General features: G+C 44.8%; 1 protein-coding gene and 1 long non-coding RNA gene across 4 annotated transcripts in view; one reads left to right on the top strand and one right to left on the bottom strand.

The window, feature by feature from the left end:
* farp1 (FERM, RhoGEF (ARHGEF) and pleckstrin domain protein 1 (chondrocyte-derived)) overlaps positions 1-20,404 on the bottom strand; it is a 240,541-nt gene that overhangs the window by 133,578 nt on the left and 86,559 nt on the right. The gene's annotated exons all lie outside the window — the stretch shown is intronic.
* LOC137323124 (uncharacterized) overlaps positions 1-20,404 on the top strand; it is a 28,523-nt gene that overhangs the window by 553 nt on the left and 7,566 nt on the right. The window contains exon 2 of the long non-coding RNA XR_010963315.1: positions 10,022-10,182. This is a non-coding gene — a long non-coding RNA (uncharacterized lncRNA). The remainder of the gene's footprint in view (positions 1-10,021; positions 10,183-20,404) is intronic.

Below are 20,404 nucleotides of genomic sequence, written 5' to 3'. Positions count from 1 at the left end.
CACAGGTACAATATCCCAAGCGTTTGCTTGAACTATTTATGTGGAGATCAAAGCGTGAATGACATGCTTTTCATTTCCAATTACTCTGGGTAATGTCTTCACTTACTAGCCCAAGGGGGGTCGGGGGGGGGGAGCAAATTTGTTCTACTTTAAAGCGACTCTAAATAAAAAAAACATGGCCACTGACACTAAAAATGTCTTTAAATAAATATAAGATAGTCACTCATCCAGCTTCCTCTTAAATGCATCTTTACTATTCGCCTCAACTACTCCTTGTGGTAATGAGTTCCACATTCTCACCACTCTCTGGGTAAAGAAGTTTAGACAGTCACTAAAAAATCCAATAAGTAATTCAGGAGAAACTTCTTTACCCAGAGAGTGGTGAGAATGTGGAACTCGCTACCACAAGGAGTAGCTGAGGCGAATAGCATAGATGCATTTAAGGGGAAGCTACATGAGGGAGAAAGGAATAGAAGGATATGCTGATAGGGTGAGATGAAGTAGGGAGGGAGGAGGCTCGTGTGGAGCATAAACACCGGCATAGACCAGTTGGGCCGAATGGCCTGTTTCTGTGCTGTAAATACTATGTAAAACAATTATTTTGAATATCACATGTAAATATTCATGACGCATTTCACAGCACTTACATAGTCAAGGAAGGGCAAAAGCAGAGAGAGGGTACATACCTTATCTGATCAGCAGCAACAAATTAACAAAGGTTCAAACTCCGACTAAACGCTATGAAGTGACAGTTCTGTCGGTGCTGGCAGTACTCAGTATCATCTAAGCTTCTGCTCTCCATAGCCACACACATCATTATTATCCAGACACACCTGCCAGGCAGGAAGTAGCAGCTCATTAATCCTGCCACATAAATCCTGACGCTGTCTGTATTGTAAGGTATAAGTTGTCCCCAGGGCATTAAAGATGGAAGAACTAGATGAGTAAAGAGTAGATGTGTCTCTATGCTGCTGAATGTTCTAAATTGGTATTTACGCTGGTTGAAGCAATAAAGGTTTGTGCTACTGACATTTCTTGCTTTAAAAATCGCAACGGGATTGACTTTACTGTGTTTTGCTGAGATAATTTTGAATAAATTTAACTTGCGAGAAAGATAAGTTGTATTGTATCAGCCGCCCCTCTGCGATCAGTGGAACTGGGTGAAATATCAGGGGCCATTTTAACCTAACTCGCTGGGCGTGAGTCCCACGGGATCGGGTGGAACGCCAGTTTTACACCTCGCCCAATATCACTCTCCACTTCAGCTTCCCGACATGCGGGCTGCCTCCCCATCGACTTTCCAAAACGCGACAGCAGTGAAAAATACACGGCCGCCCTCCTGTGGCGCCTTGGGAACAGAGCTGCAACCCAGAGACCGAGCTCGAGATTGTGGAACAGGAGGGACGGGTGATCCAGTACATCAGCCAGGGTTATGGCGATGGTGGAGGGTAAGATACATTTACCTTGGAAATAAAAGCAATACCCGGCCCTCTTGCTTGAAAGTAAACCACACACTGCAAGACACGAGAAAATCATTGTGTCGGCTGAACCCGATTTCAGCACGAGACTTCAGCGATCAGCAGAAACTCCGACTCATCTTTCCCCTTCCTAACTTAGTAACACCGAGGCCAGTTGTATTTATGCCCCCCACCAACAGCAGTCCGGCTAAAATCAGCCAACACAGACTGACGATTGAACAAAGGGCCTTGCTGGTGTCCGTGACTCAGTTCAAACATGTGGCCGGGGAATTTATCCACAGAACCACCGGAGAACACTTACCTGTTTTATTTCTCCACGACATTTTTATTGGCTGCATATTGTGTCACCACTATTCGCAGCCAGAATGGAGGTGATTGGGGAATCCCCCAGTCTGGAGACCACGCTGCTGTAAGTAGCTGGGGTTGATTTTACGCACATAATTTGTATTGTGTAACTATCCTCCGCTCACTGCATTTTGCTGGAGAAATCACCCTGCTTTTATCGGGAGAAGTTGCTGTAGTTCGTAGAGACTCTTTTTAAATAGACTCTGTGGACTGTTTGCTGTAACGCGCTGTTTAAACAGACTCTGTTTGCTGTGAAATAGACTGCTTGCTGTGAGTCCTGCCGTAAGTCACGCCCCACCTCCAACTCACTGGCTGACACAGTGGTGCCAAAAGACACTGCGCATTTTTTTTCCCGCTCTCTTTCTCTCCTGAAGATGTTGACTCGTTGCCGGGGGTTTCACGGGCACCATTCGACCCCTGGTGCCTCACCCAACTGATCATTGCTCATTTGCGTCGGCAGGTTATTTGTGCAGAGGTGCATCACAGCTAAACCTGCTGCTGTCCTCACTCAACACCCAGACAACTAGCGATTTGTCAGGAGTGGAAAACCTGCTGGTTTTCTCCAACCCGGAAGCGCTGAGGCCAACTGATTTTAGATACAGGATCCTTGGCTTTATAAACAGAGGCATAGACTACAAGTGTAAGGAAGTTACACTAAACCTTGATGGTTAGGCTCCAGTTGGAGTATTGTGTGCAATTCTGGGCACCACACTTTGGGAAGGATGTCAAGGCCTTGGTGAGGGTGCGGAGGAGATTTACTACAACGGCAGCATGAGGGACTTCAGTTACGTGGAGAGATGGGAGAAGCTGGGGTTGTTCTCCTTACAGCAGAGAAGGTTAAGGGGAGATTTGGATAGAGTAAATAAAGGAGAAACTGTTCCCATTGGCAGAAGGGTCGCTAACCAGAGGACACAGATTTAAGGCAATTGGCAAAAGAGCCAGAGGTGAGATGAGGAGAAATTTTTTTTTAAAGACGGCCAGTTGTTCTGATCTTGAATGCGCTGCCTGAAAGGGCGGTGGAAGCAGATTCAATAATAACTTTCAAAAGGGAATTGGATAAATACTTGAAAAGGAAAAATTTGCAGGGCTATGGGGAAAGAGCAGGGGGAATGGGACTAATTGGATAGCTCTTTCAAAGAGCCAGCAAAGGCACGTGGGTCGAATGGCCTCCTTCTGTGCTGTATCGTTCAATCATTCTTTATTTAAATTGGCAAAATGTCTTCTTGCACTCAACACTGGTCCACACATCAATTCTTCTCTCCAAGTTGTTTTCTTTAATCTTCCCCTGATGGAAATAACTGACTGCCTTCTGACTTGCCAGGTGTCTCCCTGCCCTGCAGGTTATCACTAATCAATTGAACGGGAGCCCAGTCACAGCCTGGCCTGGCCTTTTATTGATGTGGAGATGCCGGTGATGGACTGGGGTTGACAATTGTAAACAATTTTACAACACCAAGTTATAGTCCAGCAATTTTATTTTAAATTCACAAGCTTTCGGAGATTTTCTCCTTCCTCAGGCAAACGTTTGCCTGAGGAAGGAGAAAATCTCCGAAAGCTTGTGAATTTAAAATAAAATTGCTGGACTATAACTTGGTGTTGTAAAATTGTTTACAATGGCCTTTTATTGTTTGCTCACACGGCTGGATCTCACCAGCGTCCACTGAACTAGAAACTAATCCAGATGTTGAGGTCAATGCAGCAGAATTAACTGGCTGCGTGTTGACACAAGCTTTACTCTCGATCAATGCTGCAGTTGTCTGTTTTACGGGATTTAGGGAGAAATCATTCAGCGAATAATCTCCAACAAGGTTATATATTTAGGGCTTTTCCTTTCTTGACACATTCTTCCTACTCATTTTTTCTTTTCAGCAGGGTTCAGGTTTCCTGACAACACTAAAGCCTTGTTGCTGCTTTTGCATATTGGTAATTTATTATGAAATCATGAGAGCATTGAGCCAACTAGACTGTTCCAGTTTCCAAACGTGGGAAATGCTTTCACCTTAACACTGCAGCCAAAAACCAACAGATCTAACATGGAAAGCCCTCCAGCAATGAGTGAGATCTTAGCAGTCCATTGATGCTTGGCATGCACGAGCCCGAGAGGCACTTGCCTCTCCCCCTTCACCCCTGACCTTTGGCAGACATGACGCTCAACCTGCCTCTGGGCCTCCCATTCATAATTTGAGGGCAGTGCTGATCCCCAAGACGTTAACGCAGTTCTTTCTATTCTCGCAAAGAACGAGGAACGAATGAAGCAATTTGGCGATCGGAGTCCGATCTGCGCACGTCCACGTGGTGATGGGATTCGGGAAAAATCTCGGAAGTAGGTATACTCCCTGCTCCATGCCAGGATCTTGCAGCCTGTTGTGTTTTTTTTTCACAACTGGGATTCGTGGGAGGAGAGGGTTGTCCTATGAGGAGAGGTCGAGTAGAATGGGCCTATACTCTGGCGTTTAACATAGAAAACAGAAGCAGGAGTAGGCCATTCGGCCCTTCGGGCCTGCTCCGCCATTCAAAATGATCATGGCTGATCGTCTAACTCAGTACCCTGTTCCCGCTTTTTCCCCATATCCCTTGATCCCTTTAGCATTAAGAAATATATCTATCTCCTTCTTGAATACATCTAATGACTTGGCCTCCATTGCCTTCTGTGGTAGAGAATTCCACGGGTTCACCATCCTCTGAGTGAACAAGAAGTTTAGAAGAATGAGAGGTGATCTCATTGAAACATATAACATTCTGAGGGGGTTTGACAGGGTAGATGCTGAGAGGCTGTTTCCCCTGGCTGGAGAGTCTCAGGGAGCATAGTCTCAGGATAAGGGGTCGGACATTTAGGACGGAGATGAGGAGAAATTTCTTCACTCAGAAGGTTGTGAATCTTTGGAATTCTCTACCCCAGAGGGCTGTGGATGCTCAGTCGTTGAATATGTTCAAGATGTGGAGATGCCGGTGATGGACTGGGGTTGACAATTGTAAACAATTTTACAACACCAAGTTATAGACCAGCAAATTTATTTTAAATTCACAAGCTTTCGGAGGCTTCCTCCTTCCTCAGGTGAACGTTGTTGGAAATATGTTCAAGGCTGAGATCGATAGATTTTTGGACTCTAGGGGAATCAAGGGATATGGGGATCAAGCTCGGGGGGCTGTATGGCCTACTCTCTTGCTCCTATTTCTTATGATTATCGGAGCCCCTCACCAATGATGAGCGAGAGCCTCATTAATAATTTCAAAATTATTTACTTTTAGCTGGCCCTCAATTTCCCAGGTTTTGGCCACGAGATATGCATAAGGGTTGCGAACCCTCCTGGATTGTCCTGGAGTCTCCAGGAATTATTCTCCAGGACACTGCTGGGAGCAAAATCACAGGGGCATTAAAAAAAAAAGTTTTTTTTCATTTCCTTCGAACATTTTCGTTTACTGGTTAAAAAAATATTGGCGATGGGGGGAAAAAGGCTGTTTGACTAACAGTCAAGAATCATTAAAATCGGGTTGGAGTGTTGGCTTTCCAATTGGCTGTGGGAAGGCGGTGCTCCGCGATGGACATGTCATGCGACGAAACCTCCAGGAATGCGTCCAACTAGAGTTGTCAACCCTAGATTATGGAGGCAACGCTATTGCACCACGAAAAACGATCAAGAGTTTAAAACCCTTCTCGTCCTTTGAGTTTATTGTCCGAGTGCTTTTTTTTCACAATTATGTTGGGTGTTTATTCTTTGTCGCAGTTTCTGGATTTGCTGGTTGCCCACAGTGTAACAATGAGAGAACCTAAAACTCATAATAAGAGCAATGAAATGTTACAATGAGCGTTACAATTTGAGATGGTCTCTCATCTGAGTCAGAAGGTTATAGACCAGCGCTGCCCACTGCAGTAGCCACAAGCAGCCAATTGTATTTCTGACTCGTAAATAAACAGCAAGTGATAGACACCGTCTTTTGGGCATGTCAATATTTATATTCACAAGGTGTGTGCATGTGAACTTTAACCTTTTTGTGCGTTTGTTGGTAAAATGGTAAGGCGAAAAGCAGAGTGTGCAAGTGTTTTTTGATCGTTGAGAGTACTTCCTTGGTTACTGAATGGTGGCAGATGTTTGTTAAGTAAATATACACGTGAAGTACATATACCTGTATTGTGTGCAAGGCGTTTTCTACTAAAATTTGTGCACGTGGCTAAAATGATGTCACTGTAGCCTCACCCGTGGCCAGTCAGCAATTTCTATTGGACAACGCTGTAATAGACTCGAGGCCTGCTCCAGGACTTGAGCAGATAACCCAGTGCAGTACCGAGGGAGTGCTGCACTGTCGGAGGTGCCGTCTTTTGGATGAAACGTTGAACCAAGACCCCGTCTGCCCTCTCAGATGGACATGAGGTTCCCACGGCACTATTCCGAAGAAGTGCAGGGGAGTTCTCCCCGGTGTCCTGGCCAATATTTATCCCTCAACCAACATCACTTAAAAAAAAACAGATTATCCGGTCATTATCTCACTGCTGTTTGTGGGATCTTGCTGTGCACAGATTGGGTGTCGTGTTTCCTACATTACAAAATCCTGGAACTCCCTTCCTAACAGCACTGTGGGAGAACCGTCACCACACGGACTGCAGCGGTTCAAGAAGGCGGCTCACCACCACCTTCTCAAGGGCAATTAGGGATGGGCAATAAATGCCGGCCTCGCCAGCGACGCCCACATCCCGTGAACGAATAAAAAAAAAACAACAATGACTACACTTCAAAAGTACACGACTGGCTATAAAAGTGCTTTGGGACGTCCTGAGGTTGTGAAAGGCGCTAAATAAATGAAAGTTCTATCTGTCTATCTTATTCTACAGGCAATTCAGTTTGGGTTTCAATGCGTTCTGTGGAATGAACTTATTGGACAGAAATATCAATTTGACAGCAGTAAATAATCCCATCACTGGGTTGGGGTTATGTTACAAATCAGATTTGTTTTAGATAATGCTGCATGCAAATTGCGAAGGAATTTCAGCGACCAGAGGTTCTGTAGACGCTCCCTTCCCGTCACCATGCAGTGCCGGCCTTGGCTGATTAACTGTTACCCTGATGACCAGAAATTCCTTATGCCCAATATAACTAACTCATTTCCCTCCATTTCTTAACTTCAGCAAAAAGGATGATATGAATACAGACCAGAGTTCCTTGCTTTACACTTGTGTCTAGTTTTTTTCACTAAAATCAACACTCAGTTAAAAGGTACGGCTAATGCCTTGAGGGGCATTCATTTGCTGTCCCAATTTTTTCTCCTTCACTCCCGAAGGCTTGGACTCTTGGCACGGTCTATCCACCAGCGCCTCGCCCAAGAGACCTTTCTTCATCTAAGAACCAGGAGACTGAGGAGAACTCCCCTGCTCTTCTTCGAAATAGTGCCATGGAATCTTTTAAGTCCACCTGAGGGGGCAGATGGAACCTCGAAAGTCGGCACCTCAGACAGTGCAGCACTCCCTCAGTACGGCACTGGGAGTGTCAGCCTCTGGATTGGGATTGAACCCACGACCTTCTGACTCACAGCTGACATATACAGTCAAATTTATGGATTTCAGCTTCTTCTTTATGGATTACTACTTCTTCTTCCTTCAGAACATTGGCCACTTCTGCCCCTACTTTAATCCCAGTGTTGCTGAAAACTCTCATCACAGAAACAACTTGCATTTATACAGCACCTTTAACATAGTAAAAAGTCCCAAGGTGCTTCACAGGAGCGTAATCAGACAAAATTTGACACCCAGCAGAAGAACGAGACATTAGGACAGGTGACCAGTTTGAAGGAACGCCTTAAAGGAGGATAGAGAGATAGAGAAGTGGAGAGATTTAGGGAGGGAATTCCAGAACTTGGGATCTAGGCAGCTGAAGGCACGGCCGCCAATGGTGGAGGGAAGGAAATCGGAGATGTGCAAGAGGCCAGAATTGGAGGAGCGCAGAGATCTCGGAGGGTTGTAGGGCTGGAGGGGGTCACAGAGATAGGGAGGGGCGAGGCCATGGAGAGATTTGAAAACAAGGATGAGAATTTTTAAATCGAGGCGTTGCTGGACCGGGAGCCAATGTAGGTCAGCGAGCACATGACGTGAGGGGTGAATGGGACTTGGTGCGTGTTAGGACACAGGCAGCAGAGTTTTGGATGAGCTTCATTACCTTGGATCTCCCGGTCAACCCCCCTATCTCCGCCATCACAAACTTCAGCTAATTCAGGACTCAGCAGTCCAATGCCTCTCCTGCACAAAGTCCCACACCCCCATCCTTGCCAAAGTCCACTGGCTCCCTGATCCTGATGGATGAATCTCAATGTCTTCATATTTAATTGCCCCTCCCCCCCCCCCAAAATGGCCTGACTCCACCCTATCTGAGAAATCTCCAGCCAAATGTCCCAGTTCATAACCTCTTCCTCAGACTCCAGATTATTGCCTGTTTCTAGCTCCCTCTGCTTCATTATCAGAGCCAATCTTTCAGCCACTCCCTTCCCTGCACTCCGGAATTTTTCAAAAACCACACTGCCGTGCGTATCTCTCACTCCGTGCCTTCAGAAACCTGCCAGGTGCCTATCTCTTTGACTGTCCCTTCAGTCTCTCCCCCAACATTCTCCTCAGTTTGCATTGCTTCAACCCCTGCTCAGCAAGCACTTTCCCCTTTGTGGATCAGTCTTGTGACGCTATCTAAATATAGCTCATCCAAATAATTCAGCCAAGAAATTTCACAAAATAGGGAACTTTGCCAGCGTTAATTTTTTTTCTGGAAAAGTCCAGTTTGGCCTTTTGGATTTTTCATATAGAGTTTTGACATCTTGACGTCCAGATACATTCCACGTTAATCAACACCGAGGACAATGGTACAGATATCTCACAAATGTAAGGAAAGATCATAATTTTATCAGATCTGCGGGCTTAATCCAAAAGTGCTAAGATTTTAGATTTAAGTAAGACATTCTTAAGGACATAGTTTTAGGAATAGACAAAGGCCATTAGGCCCACAAATACCCTCATCATCGATCAACTCCATTTATCAGTTGATCCCTTTCCTCTCCAGAAACGTACCTAGTTGGTTCTGAAATTCATTTATGCCATCTCCTTCACTGGCCTTTCCGTCAATTTATATCATAATGCCATTACCCTAATTTTTTTTTAAAAACTTTTTTTCCCTGGTATTTCAACCCTTCATCACACTGAACGATTTTGAAAAAAATTCTCTTCATAATCTTGAAAACTGCAATTAGATAGCAACAACTTGCATTTATGTAGCGCCATTAACGTCCCAAGGCGCTTCACAGGGGGGAGGGTTAAAACAAAATTTGACACCGAGCCACATAAGGAGATATTAGGACAGGCTTGGTCAAAGAAGTAGATTTTAAGGAGCGTCTTAAAAGGAGGGAGAGGGGGAAGAGGGGTTTAGGCAGGGAATTCCAGAGCTTAGGGCCTAGGCAGCTGAAGGCACGGCCGCCAATGGTGGGGCGAAGGAAATCGGGGATGCGCAAGAGGCCAGAATTGGATGAGCGCAGAGATCTCGGACGGTTGAGAGGCTGGAGGAGGGTTACAGAGATAGGGAGGGGTGAGGCCATGGAGGGATTTGAAAACGAGGATGTGAATTTTAAATGAGGCACTGATGGACTGGGAGCCAATGTTGATCACCTCAAAGTCTGCAATTCTCCAAAGAATACAAGGTCCACTTCATTTAGCTGAGGCCTGGACTTACATGAAATCTTGTGTCTTTAATTGGGGCCTCCCTGTAACCAATCAAATTGTAGAAACATCCCTTCAACTAATCACCTACTTATGACTTTGAGGTGATTCCACCACTGAGATTTCCCTGCGATGAGAACAGAGCAGTACTGTAAAAAGAAATCTGCATCTGTCCTGTAAAAAAAAACAGAACAGGCTTGAGGGGCTGAATGGCCTACTCCTCTTCCTATATAGTGTGATTGCCCATTCATACTTCAGACAGCACATCCCGAGTCTCACCATGGGCAGAGCCAATGGAGGTTAACACATGTTAAAAATTAAGGTGTTAAGAGTAAGGAGGGAATTCATTCAGCAATTTTTCACCCAAAAGTGAAATACACATAAATATTAAACTTATCACCTGAGAGCACCAATGACAAAGTGTTCCACCTTTTTGACAAACACACTTTGAATCCAGTTCTGATGAGCGGTCTTCGACCTGAAACATTAACTCTGTTTCTCTCTCTCTCCACAGATGCTGCCCGACCTGCTGAGTGTTTTCCAGCATTTCCTGTTTTTAATCTCTGAATCCCAGCCTCGGCCATACGGTTAAGGATGAGTCTTTTCCCCCACTTCTTCGCCAAAATGTAGCTCATGGTGTGAAAGGAACGGGCAAGGGAGAAATACAATCAGCAGGTACCTCTTAAAGAGCATCTCATGTCGGCACCGTGGATGGATGCTTGCTCTGCACTGTCCCACCTCCCTGGCTGGAGTCCCAGAAAGGATGCAAAAGCCAGTATAAAAAATGGCAATGGAATAAAACCCTTTCAGCTCATCCACCACTGATGCTGTGTACACGGAGTCTGGAGCAGTACAGTGTATCCCACATATACATGCACACACAGCGCATACAGACAGAGCTTAAAATTTCTATTTACAGCAAGTGCACACGTGATATTTGGCACACAGGAGATAGATACACAACAGATGCTTAAACTCCCTCTTGCTTCAAGTAGGGTATTGGGAAATAACGGGCCAAGCCTTCCGGGAAAAAATAACGGTGCCTTAACGACACACGCCATTATTAATGCGCAAATCAGCCAGCAAGTTCAGGGGATTGAGGGATAACCCCGTGCTTTGCAAGTCGCCACAAGTCGCTGGACGATCTGCGCCACTCCGCCGCTAGCCTCGCGATAAACAGCAGCTCACCCTCGACGTCCCCGTGAGTTTCAAGAAATTGCTGCATTTGCGCATTAATCGCCCATTAAACTCACCGCGGAAAGTTAAGGCTGGCACTTAAGAGCATGAGGACCCTTTTAATGACAAAATTTACGTTCCTGCAATGCCACTCAACCTCTCTGGCCCAGAAAGGGAACAGTTGAAACGGTGGAGTCTCATTCCTTCGGGTTTATTTCTCAATCCTTAAATCTCACTGTTTAAGGAGATCAACTGTTAGTCCCGTCGTTCACCAAGGTTCCAGATGTCCCGTTTTCCCCTCGCTGCGCCGTTATCAGCTCGCACTTCCAGCAAATGACAGTGCAAAAAAATTTTCGAGCTGAAGGACGAGGGGAAAAAGTCTTAACTAACGAGGCGTGTTGCGAGATGTCCCACTCCAGCCAAATCTGGGACAATGTGTACGAAAGTCTAAATAAATGTTGTGGGTTTTACCCACTTTCAGTAACTAATGTTTGTAATAATATTTTAGAATCTCAGATATAATGATAACGCAGCCTGTGGAGTTGAATGTCAGTAACCAGTGTGCAGGATTTCTAACTGTGTACCTCTACCTACACAGAAATAATGTGGAGATGCCGGTGATGGACTGGGGTTGACCATTGTAAACAATTTTACAACACCAAGTTATAGTCCAACAAATTTATTTTAAATTAAATTCCACAAGCTTTCGGAGGCCTCCTCCTTCGTCGGGCGGGACGAAGGAGGAAGCCTCCGAAAGCTTGTGGAATTTAATTTAAAATAAATTTGTTGGACTATAACTTGGTGTTGTAAAATTGTTTACAATTACACAGAAATAAGCATATCAGCTGGTGCCTGTGAATGATATCTGCGCCACTCAGGAAGGCGGTGATTTGTTGAAACGTTAACTCTGTATTTGGAACTGAAAACTCAGTAATAAGCAATTCCAAATCCCTCCAACGCTCAATTCTCATGGGGCCAAACACTACAATGTGCATCATTATATCTGGCATACAACAGCAGGTAGCGGTGCCAAGTTTATATATACCAGCGGGTCTTTCATGGCATTTCTCACAGCAAGTCCTAGGATACGCTGTATTCTAATGACCGGAGTCTTATACTGTGACACTTGAATTTTAAATCAGCAGTGTATTTTAATGCGGGAAGATAAATATGAACAGAGGTGAACTATTACCATTAAATCCAACAGGGAATTCAGGAGAAACTTCTTTACCCAGAGAGTGGTGAGAATGTGGAACTCGCTGCCACAGGGAGTAGTTGAGGCGAATAGCAGAGATGCATTTAAGGGGAAGCTAGATAAACACATGAGGGAGAAAGGAATAGAAGGATATGCTGATAGGGGTGAGATGAGGTGGGGAGGGAGGAGGCTCGTGTGGAGCATAAACACCGGCATAGACCTGTTGGGCCGAATGGCCTGTTTCTGTGCTGTAAATTCTATGTAAAACAATTATTTTGACTATCACATATTCATGATGCAAATCTATGTAAAGTGCTGGTGCTCTGTCTCTCTCAACCTGCTGAAGAATGACGGCAGGTTCCAGATAGTTATTGCATCAGCTGCTTGTACAATCGGCAAGTGTCCCATTTACTGGCAACTGAAACCAATCTTTAATTCTAGCCGTTGTCAGCGAGAGGAATGCTTGCTGACTGCACAGCCAGTTATTTTTAATTCCACTCTCTGATTTGATTTTTGCATTGGTTATTTCACAGAAACTGCAGGTACAAACTGCCTCAGATCAGTGGCCTCAGTGAAAAACACTATCGTGACGGATCCTTCACTTTGGTTACCTCTCTTCATTTGGAGCTCTTGTATTTTTTAAATTTTGCTTGCCACTTCTTTGTTTGACTCAAAATATGTAATTGAGCGAGGTTGTTGTTTTTTTTTGCTCCCTCTGCCAAATTTCATCCCCTTTTGTCCGGACATTACTGACTCCTTACCGTGAGTAAAGCTCTACAGGTGTTATCTTGACTGAACGGCCATATTAATGAGCTCTTCGACTGTGGAATGCTTCATAGCAGAGCCCGATTTGGCTCCATACATATGCATTTCCAGTGGAACTTGAGCTCATCCAAAACTCTGATGCCCGTATCCTAACTCGCAGCAAGTCCCGATCACCCATCTCCCCTCTACTCGCTGACCTACAATAGCTCCCGGTCCAGCAACGCCTCGATTTAAAAACTCTCATCCTTGTTTTCAAATCTCTCCATGGCTTTGCCCCTTCCTATCTCTGTAACCTCCTCCAGCCCTACAACCCTCCGAGATCTCTGCGTTCCTCCAATTCTGGCCTCCTGCGCATCCCCGATTTCGTTCGCCCCACCACTGGCGGCCGTGCCTTCAGCTGCCTCGGCCCCAAGCTCTGGAATTCCCTCCCTAAACCTCTCCGCCTCTCTCTCCTCCTTTAAGACGCTCCTTAAAACCTACCGCTTCGACCAAGCTTTTGGTCACCTGTCCTAATATCTCCTTATGTGGCTCGGTGTCAAATTTTGTCTGATAATCGCTCCTGTGATGTTTTTACTTTGTTAAAGGCGCTATATAAATGCAAGTAGTTGTTGAAGGACTCAAGGGAGTGATGAGGAGCAGGAACCCCAGGCAATTTCACCTCCTTCACTCAGGGCTGCTGAGGCCAATTATAGTGCGCCCATCACTGGCACAAACAATACCTCGTCGCGTATATGGCTGGCCGTAGATGCACCCCCTGAAACTGCATTAAAAATAAAGCTGAGGTACTTAAAAAGTCCCATCTGCTCTGTGTTAAAAGTCATGGTGAGACAATAATAATTTTATAGGAGGTTCTCTCAATGGCTCAATGTGTTTATCTGAACAGGAGTGGAGCCACATATACCTGAAAGTTCCCAGATTGATTCCCCGAGCTGTGCTGAGTGCGATGGTGTCAGCCAGGCTAGGTTGGCTGTTGACATCAGCACCCCCTCCTCCCTGGTTAGGGAGGGGAAAAATCGACCAGAGTTCCCGCTCCCGAGCGTTATCCAACAAGTCTTGCTTGCCAACACTCACCGTCAAGAACCGTACATGAATAATCACCAGCCGGTTAACATACTGGAGTGCGACCAACAACAATTTGCATTTATATAGCGCCTTTAATGTAGTAAAATGTCCCAAGGTGCTTCACAGGAGCGATTACCAAACAAAATTTGACACCGAGCCACATGAGATATTAGGACAGGTGACCAAAAGCTTGGTCAAAGAGGTAGGTTTTAAGGAGCGTATTAAAAGGAGGAGAGAGAGAGATAGAGGGGTTTAGGGGGGGAATTCCAGAGCGTAGGGCCTAAGCAGCGGAAGGCACGGACGCCAATGGCGGGGCGATTAAAATTGGGGATGCACAAGAGGCAAGAATTGGAGGAGCGCAGAGATCTCGGAGGGTTGCAGAGCTAGAGGAGGTTGCAGAGATAGGGAGGGGCGAGGTCATGAAATCAAGGATGAGAATTTTGAAACTGAGGCGTCCCTGGACCGGGAGCCAATGTAGGTCAGCGAGCACAGGGGGATGATGGGAGAACGGGACTTGGTGCGAGATAGGATACGGGGCAGCAGAGTTTTGGAGGGTAGAAGATGGGAGGCCGGCCAGGAGGGCATCGGAATAGCCCAGACTAGAGGTAACAAAGGCACGGATGAAGGTTTCAGCAGACGAGCTGAGGCAGGGACAGAGACGGGCGATGCTACGGAGGTGGAAGTGGGCGGCATTGTACCGCAACAAGGAGTTAACACTTTCAGGAAGGGAAAGAAACCCCACAGATTACATGGGTTACTTTGACATTCTTCAGCTCCCATCTCCAGATGTTCTGTGAGCAGAGGCACAAGTACTCCCTCCATCAGTTTTTTCTCTCACAATACTGAAACAAGGCCGTACAGAACTCTGCTCCATAAATAAGAAGTGGTTATTCTTAAGTGATCTGGCAGAGAGAAAAAAATATTAGGAAGTATCCAGCTAACCCCAGAGCACAGCACAGGAACCACAGACTGCCTGAGCTTCAGCCTCCAAAAGCAGTGAATAGAGAGACAGATCGGGCTCAAGACCAAGGCAATGAGTGGGAATGACTCTAAATAAAACATTATTATTTTTTTTTAAGCTGGTGTGAATGAATGAACAATGTTAGAAAGTTAGCAGTGCCCCTGCAATTACGAGCAAGTGCCAAGAAAATGAACCAAGCGAGCGACTCAGAAAACAGCCAGCACGAGAAAGCGAGGGCTTGCGAGACTGAGAGGAGGCAGCCCCAGAAATAATAGTTGCTCCAAGGCCCTGAGCAACAGCTAAAGTGGAAAACACTGGCCGTTTTGTGTTCCACCTGGATCGAGAACAACTTTGACGCGATGCAGAGGGCACGTATCTGTCGGAATAAAGAGAGGGTTTATTTCCCTGGCCTCGGACTGGCCGTGTAATGAGAACTATGGTCAAAATATAAAGCTGGAAAGCAAGGCTTCCAGCCAAGAACGAAGACAATAAGCGGCCAAGTTTGCCATTTCTTTATTAGAGTGCGATCAGTGGGGAGATAAATGACCCAATTAACCCTATTGGTGATTGATCTAATGAGAACACTGTTTAATAATTTGATGATTCCACACTTTTCCCGCCCCTCACCCCTGCTTTGTTGATTAGATTATCATTTCGAAGTATTAAGTGAGATTCAAGTTACGTTAGGGGAAGCTCTACTGGGACACGAGATCAAATACAGCCCAAGACAGAAGGGATGAAATCTCCTCCTCGAAACAGCACCAAAATGTGCCGAGAATTCAATTTTTAAATCAGTCTCCTTTTGGCTCCCAGTGGACACAATCACAGGCACAAAAGTAACATTGGAAGAAAACAGATTTAAAAAAACCAAAGTCTTGTGTTTATATAGTGCCTTTCATGACCTCAGGACATCCCCAAGTATTTTACAGCCAATGAAGTGTAGTCACTGTTGTAATGTAGGAAATGCAGCAGCCAATTTGCGCACAGCAAGGTCCCACAAACAGCAAAGTGATAAATGACTAGATAATCTGTTTTTAGGGATGTTGGTTGAGGGATAAATATTGGCCAGGACACCGGGGAGAACTCCCCTGCTCTTCTTTAAAAAAAAATGCCATGGGGTCTTTTACCTCCATCTGAGAGGACAGATGGGGCCTCCGTTTAACGTCTCATCTGAAAGACGGCACCTCCGGCAGTGCAGCACTCCCCCTCAGGGAGTGTCGGCCTAGATTTTGTGCTCAAATCTCTGGAGTGGGGCTTGAACCCATGACCTTCTGACTCAGAGGTGAGAGTGCTACTCACTGAGCCACGACTGACATGGTGGTAAAGCAGATCACCGGAGTTTGGTTTTAAGGAGGGAGTCTTTGCAACGTAAAGATGCACAACAATTCTAAACTCAATGCATCAGGCTCAGTCAGTCATTATAGAATCATATAGCAAGGGAGGCCGCCATTCGGCCCATCCTGCCTGTGCCGGCTCTTTGAAAGAGCTATCCAATTAGTCCCACTCCCCTGCCCTTTCCCCATAGCCCTGCAAATGTTTCTCCTTCAAGTATTTATCCAATTCCCTTTTGAGAGTTATCACTGAATCTGCTTCCACCGCCCTTTCAGGCAGCGCATTCCAGATCATCACAGCTCTCTGCCTAAAAAAAATTCTCCTCATCTCCCATCTGGTTCTTAAGGTAATTTGCCAATGACCTAAAATCTGTGTCCACTGCTTACCGACCCTTCTGCCACAGGAAACGGTTTCTCCTTATTTACTCAATCAAAACCCCTTCATGATTTTGAACACTTTATTAAATCTTCCCTTAACCTTCTCTGCTCCAAGAAGAACAATCCCAGCTTTCCCTTTTCTGTCCAGCCGATTCCATTTAGTCACAGGAAAGTTAGCTTTACTTGTGGGTAATGTATTATTTTTGTGTTGCACGAAGGACTCTCTCTCGGAACACATTCCTTCTGATTAGATCATTGTTTTCTTACACCCCCACCCCCCCCCTTCCACCGAAGGCAATTTCCAATTGTATTTACTGATTAACGGGCATCAGGTTAATGGCCATTGCCAATCAGAAAGGTGGGTGGAGATCCATAACACCAGATGATAGTCCCGACTCCAATTATTGGGCTAGGTTTTTGTACTGGTGCTGGAAGGGCCTGCTAGTTTGCCATTAATTAATAAAAAGAGATTATACCCATCAGGAAAGGTTGAACAGGCTGGGGCTCTTTTCTCCAGAAAAGAGACGACGGGGTGGGGGGAGGGGGTGACCTGATAGGTCTTTAAGATTATGAAAGGGTTCGATAGGGGAGACGTAGAGAAGATGTTTCCACTTGTGGGGGAGACCAAAATTAGGGGCCATAAATATAAGATAGTCACTAATAAATCCAATAGTGAATTCAGGAGAAACTTCTTTACCCAGAGAGTGGTGAGAATGTGGAACTCGCTACCACAAGGAGTAATTGAGGCAAATAACATCGATGCATTTAAGGGGAAGCTGGATAAACATATGAGTGAGAAAGGAATAGAAGGATATGCTGATAGGATTAGATGAAGAAGGTGGGAGGAGGCTCATGTGGAGCATAAACACCAGCATTGACCAGTTGGGCCGAATGGCCTGTTTCTGTGCTGTACGTTCTATGTAATTGTATATAATGAGTTCCAATGATGCCGTTCAGATATCGACCCAATTTGCCACCCCCTCCCTTTGGCTAGCTCCAAACACCAGGCTCCGTAGCTCCCTGCAGGTCAACGAAGCTGACCCTGAAGTATCAGGCAGGGTTGGCACACTCGCAGTAGGGTAAGGTCGCCAAATCTGGTTGAATGCATTTCTAGTTGTTTCATTACATGATGTCCTGCTTCCCTCCTCCCACCTACTTCATCTCACCCTATCAGCATATCCTTCTATTCCTTTCTCCCTCATGTGTTTATCTAGCTTCCCCTTAAATGCATCTATTCTATTCACCTCAACTACTCCTTGTGGTAGCGAGTTCCACATTCTCACCGCTCTCTGGGTAAAGAAGTTTCTCCTGAATTCCCTATTGGATTTAATACTGACCATCTTACATTCATGGCCCCTCGTTTTGAACTCCCCCACAAGTTGAAACTGTGATGTTATCATTGGAGAACTATATAGTCAGGTCAAATGCCTGGTCGATATTTTACTACAGTAAATAAAGGATTTTAAATAGACGGCAGAGCCCTACTGGTGAAACAAAAGTTTTAAAAATGTTTCCAAATGTCATCCAGACTGAAAACTGCACCCAAATGAAGGTTCCAGAAAAACCTCCCGAAATCCAACCTCTATAGTTTACACTTATTCAAAGTTGCTTAATTGAAATTGAAATTTTTTTTTTTAAAAACAGCCTCCAATGTTATTTTATTAAGGTCGTATCATTTGAACTACTGAATAAGTTGAATTTTTTTCTAAGCCAAAAGCTATTTTGAATTAATGGCAGGAGATGGCACACACCTGTTGGTCGTCCTGTCAAGACATACTAACCACTCACTTTATACCCTGGGATGATGTGGAGATGCCGGTGATGGACTGGGGTTGACAATTGTAAACAATTTTACGACACCAAGTTATAGTCCAGCAATTTTATTTTAAATTCACAAGCTTTCGGAGGCTTCCTCCTTCCTCAGGTGAACGATGTGGAAATTTCCACATCGTTCACCTGAGGAAGGAGGTAGCCTCCGAAAGCTTGTGAATTTAAAATAAAATTGCTGGACTATAACTTGGTGTCGTAAAATTGTTTACAATTATACTCTGGGAGGCAGAGAAGCCATATTGGAAAATCATTAAGTGTGAGAGGGTTAAAGTGGGGCACACTAAGGACACTTTTCTACGCTGTGTTTGCATAAGTGATTTGTATAACTTAATATCAATGTAACGCTGCACCAGATATCAGATAAAGGGAGGCACGTCTCCAAACACTGGCACCAGCCTCATAAAATAAAGGCTGCCTTTAGTTTTTAAGAGCTAGAAATCTTTTATGTTGTATAATGTTAATTGCAATTCCCCGCTCTGACCGGCCAAAATACACAAAACAAACCGTACCGAGGAAATATTCAGCCACATTTTAATTAAAGCCAGGTCTGTAAATAAGGAGTTGGATTTTTAAAAATAACTTTAGATTTTTAGTAATATATCCTGGGCCAATTTGTTTTTTTTTTTGAAAAAGAGGTTGGTGGGAGGACAGATATTGGGGTAATGCAGAAATAATATTTTAAAAAAATTAACTTTTGCTCAGATGACAGTCACCTGTAGATCTTTATTCTGTTCAGTATCCAATTGTTATGGGAGGGGAATCAGTATTGATGCCAGAGCAGGCTGTAAAACAACCTCTGTTGCCAGAAATGCAGCAACTTCTACAAAGTGCAAATGGATGTCCCTTACAGCCACCCATACTTATAATTTGGTTAAGTTATGCTTGGGAACAAATATATCGGATAAGTGGAGGGTTCACATTAGGCACAATATTCATACAACAGACAGACCTTACCAAATAAAGGAAAGGACAGTAAAGCACTTGTATTTAAAGCGCCTTTCACTACCTCAGGACGTCCCAATGCCAATGAAGTACTTGCGGCAGCCAATTTGCGCACAGCAAGATCCCACAATGTCGATAATGACCAGATTATTTGTTTTAGTGATGTTGGTTGAGGGATAAATATTGGCCCAGGACACCGGGGAGAATTGCCCCGCTCTTCTTCGAAATAGTGCCATGGGATCTTTAATGTCCACCCGAGAGGTTTAACGTCTCATCCAAAAGACAGCCCCTCCGACGGTGCAGCGCTCCCTCAGTACTGCACTGGGAGTGCTAGCCCAGATGTTGTGCTGAAGTCTCTGGCGTGGGGCTTGAACCCATGACCTTCTGAATCAGAAGCGAGTGCGCCATCCATCGAGTCACGCGTAATACGAGGATGAAAGCGTGTTGCGATGTTAAATCTAGTTGGGGCATCAAACAGGTCCTCAGGTTTGAAGTGACAGTAAACCACTCGGACTTCAATCTTATGGCTCATGTCATCTTCCAAACTCCTAGATGAGATTATTTCCTTGTAAACATCCATTACCATCCATTGTTCTCTATATTTACATTGGCTAGGATCTAGCGGTGAGTGAATAGTGGAGTAATAAATAATTCACAGATTAGTATCTGCAAAAGCGAGAATGTGGGGTGGTTTATCTTGCTATGTAAGCGATCACTGTGCGCATGAGACCAAACATTCCCTGCCTCCAAGGTGAAACCAGAATTATCATGTACTTAACAGAAAGGAATGGGGCAATTCTTGCTTTCATTTGTGTGAGATTGTAATCGCCAGGAATGAGGACAGGAAATGACAATCACAGGCTCGAGACTCCCTGTCAGTGTGGGAGAGGTGGTAGGGCTGCTATTGGACGAGTTACTCTTTGATGCTTTCACTAAATTAAAAGGTTTGCAAAAAAAGCATTTGGATTGGTTACGCAATCAAGGAGACAAATGTCAAATTAAATTTAACATTAAAGTATTAAACATAGGTTGAAAAAAAATATACTGAATTAGCACAGGGAGACGAAGAAAGGATTGGGAGCAATAGTACACAACGACAAGAAGAAATGATTTATCACCTCACCATTCACCACTAGATTCTAGCCAATGTAAATATGTGCTGTTGTAGTAGTACTAACAGTACACATGTCCAGACAATGTGACAAAACAATTAAAATACTGAAGTATATAACCACACACTAGAATACAAGTCTTAAG

This window comes from Heptranchias perlo, chromosome 6 (genome assembly GCF_035084215.1).
Source record: "Heptranchias perlo isolate sHepPer1 chromosome 6, sHepPer1.hap1, whole genome shotgun sequence".
NCBI lineage: Eukaryota > Metazoa > Chordata > Chondrichthyes > Hexanchiformes > Hexanchidae > Heptranchias > Heptranchias perlo.
This window is presented reverse-complemented; position numbering and strand designations above follow the sequence as displayed.